This window comes from Cynoglossus semilaevis, chromosome 9 (genome assembly GCF_000523025.1).
Source record: "Cynoglossus semilaevis isolate Cse_v1.0 chromosome 9, Cse_v1.0, whole genome shotgun sequence".
In the NCBI taxonomy this organism is placed as follows: domain Eukaryota; kingdom Metazoa; phylum Chordata; class Actinopteri; order Pleuronectiformes; family Cynoglossidae; genus Cynoglossus; species Cynoglossus semilaevis.
The window spans coordinates 18168868-18172392 of NC_024315.1; the positions used below are offsets into that span (position 1 = coordinate 18168868).

The 3525-nt window shown below is 37.7% G+C and overlaps 1 long non-coding RNA gene across 1 annotated transcript; it reads right to left on the minus strand.

Annotated features, from left to right (window-relative positions):
* Positions 1-516: 516 nt before the first annotated feature.
* On the minus strand, positions 517-2725 carry LOC107989042 (uncharacterized). Its single transcript, XR_001760549.2, has 3 exons — positions 2645-2725; positions 1813-1842; positions 517-1323 (listed from the first exon to the last, which is right to left on the minus strand). It is a non-coding gene; the product is annotated as an uncharacterized LOC107989042 (long non-coding RNA).
* Positions 2726-3525: the final 800 nt, after the last annotated feature.

A 3525-nucleotide genomic window follows, 5' to 3' on the forward strand; every position in this document is an offset into this window, starting at 1 on the left:
TCAAACATGTAATCCCATTACTAGTAAATAAGGGTTTATAGTTCTAACAACTCGTCTTCTATAGCATTTTGGGGGACTCAAGCCAATGTTTTGAAAAGTGTCTTGTGTAACACAATTGGTGTTCAAATGTGTTCAAAACATTGAACCAAAGCTAATGTGCAGGACTGTGACATCCCAGACATGACAGGAATGATAAATGCTAACACATTGTTTTTTTTCCCTTCTTTCTGTTAGTATTGGTACCAGACACACCATGTCAGGACCTACTGGGCTTTCCTTCTAATGAGAGACACAGGATCCGTTTCATGGATTTAGCCAAGTGTTTTCCTCACACACGTGAAAATATAGTATATTTTTATGAGAATTATTTCTATTTCACGTCTGATATTTATCTTTGAAGCTTTTCTAATTCGGAGTCAGCGGCGCGGTAGTACTGTGATGCTGAGGTCATTTCGAAAATATTTAGAAATACATGTCATCGACAAGTGACTATTACATGCAGGTCAGTTCTGTGTGTGCGTGTGTGTGTGTGTGAGAGAGAGAGAGAGAATGACAGAGAAAGGACAGACAGGCGGCTGCAGCAGAGGCAGCTGGACTGTGTCAAGACTGACGAGAGACATTCCTGTTAGTGTAGCATAACCTTTCTTACTGCTTTGCTGATAACACTGGCACCTCTCTGTCACACACACACACACACAATCACACACACACACACACTTCTATCTCTTTGCGCTGCTTCACCACCGTTGCTAATGCCATGGGAACCAGACTGTGGCTCCGACTGTGTGTTGAATTATTCCACTGCGCACCAACACGTGCACACACACACACACACACACACACACGCACGCACCACTCATGTTTCAGTGACCTCATAGTGGAAAGAGTTAGTTAAGATATGGTTTCTTATCTCTTGTGTGTGTGTATATATATATACACACACACACAGACCATTAGTAAAATAACAAAACATAATTCTGAGCTTCTGACCAACAACCAAAACAAATCAAATATCAAAGTAACAAAAAACAAAAACAAAAACACAGGTAAATATATATAGTATTCATATTTAAATTAGTATAGTAAATCTTCAGTAATGTCAGATACGTTTTGACAGATAAATGGCCATAAATTAATTAAATGGTACTAAGATTGTTGAGAGGAAGCAGGCGGGATCCGAATGCAGCACGAGGGAGACTCTCTTCTGTTATTCAGAATACAACACTTTGATACATCCACTTACTGGGTTCACAAGACCAGGCAGAAACAAACAGGATCTCAGGGTAGCGGGAAGACAAGGCAAGAACCACCAGGCATGAACAACTAGGCATGAAATATGAAAACTTACAAATATTGGTTAATTATGGCTAACATTTAGCCAAAATGCTAAAAATTAGCCATCATTCACACAAAAAAAATCATCATTTGACCAAGAAATGTCATTCAGGAATTATCTTGGGGTACACAAAATGTAATGAAATGCAAATACAAATAGAATAGTAGAAAAATGTGAAGGTAAAGCAGGTGCGAAACTTTCTTAATATTCTGGACATTTTTTGGCTTACTCAAAAATTAAAGCAATAAATCATCATAAATCACAAGAAAAACAAATTCCAAAACTGACAACATGAGTTAGCCCAGAACGTTCTAAAAAAAAAAACAGCTAGTTAAATGTAACTTGATTATTCCCTAATATACTGGTGACTTAAAGATACCCTCAATGCATCACGTGTGTCTCAGATAACTTTTTAGCTCAAAGTTAACCAGGGAAATAGCAAATGGAAGTTAATAAATAATAAAAAAATAACTTACCTTAAAAGCCTTAGAAATGATGAAGTGACCCTGAAACATATGAACATGGAAAGTCATCAAGTCATTGGCATGCACTACTGTAAACGAATCTGAGGTTTCAGCTGTCATACAAGCTCAGTTATTTGTCTAGTTAGCAGAGAGCCTTTAGCCGCTGTGTGGCTGAAACAGTACTACTAACATGGCTTTAATATGTGACTAATTTCTCCAGTAAAAACCACAGATACAGCTCGCTGACAGTAACTACTGGTTGAGTGTTGTTGTTTTTGATTTACCTCCAAACTTTCGCTTCAAATAAGCTGTCTTTATGAAAGGCGTCATTCACCGACTCTGGGCTGTTGGAAGGACTTACGTTACAGCAGGTAATGGCTGTGGGTTCAAAACTGCCCCGTGCTGCAGGTCACAGTATGTGAAGGTTTGCCAACCATTTTGCCTCACTAATGGAAGGAAACTGGCGCTGGGGACAAATACCGCCACACTTTTACTTGTGTGTGCCAATGGGCAAAGAAGTGTGTATGTGTCAGTATAGGTATACTTGTTTTTAAAGATAATATTGTTGTGGTGATTATTGAGAGCGTTTTTTTTAAACAATCCAAAAACATATCAATTTGCGTACAAACAAAACGTATAAAACAATTATTTATTAGCAAACATTTAGTGCATCCGTTTCCTTCGCTCACAACTATACAGGTCCGCTTAGCAGTAGCCACTTAGCATACACGTCACACTCTTACTTCAATTAACCCTCTCTCAATAACCGGTTTCTTTAGCTTGTATGTACACAGCTAATTACTTAGTCACATATTCAACCAATTACATGTGTATATTTACTGACCTGTGGTAAGAATAAAGGAGATAGACGTTTTGCTCGTGTTATCACCACGGCAATATGATTTATTCTTCCTGTGTTCGAGTAAATTCATTTCTACCACAAATGCGATGCGCCACCTAGTGGCCTAGTATGTCGTAGCAACGTAGTGATGCGAGTACAAACGAATGATTAAATGTAAAAAAAAAATGTATATATTTTATAAAATATAATAGGAGTGATAGCTGATAGCTAAGATAAATAAACTCTTGTGACGTATCATGTTGCTAGGCTAACTCAATGAGAGTTGGGTCTACTGCAGAAACCAAGTTGGACTTTTTCCTCTTAAGCTTGGCAAAGGTTAGCTGTTCGTTAACTGTTCTGGCTAACAATCAGATATCTTTCGGCTAAAGTTTCTAAAATATCTATATTTAGCAGACATAAGGAGTTTCGTAGACATCTTGTTGTCATTCATTCAAGTTACCAGCCTCAAGCTAACATTAGATGGATAAATCAACTCTTGAAATTACACGTCCCAAGGCAAAAAAAAAAAAAAAAAATGAGGCTCGTGTGTGCTACGGAAGCCTAGCCGGATATTTTTCTCTCAAGTTTTCTAAATATTCCATGTTTATTTAACAGGAAACATTAAAGCTTCTAAACCTCAGCATAAACTAAATTATTGACAGGTTTCTTTCTTCAAGGATGGTTTGATGCTGCACTTGTTTGTAGCCGCTGGAGCTGGAACCATTTGGCCAACAGAACCTTAAGTTGAGATTCAAACCAGACCCTGTTTACTGATTCAAACCTTTCCAGGTGAACTGAACTGTATACGTATTGTCGGAACCATACTTCAAGCAAAGGAAAGAGTCAAATATTTTGAAATTATTTACTCCACCAAATAATCCCAC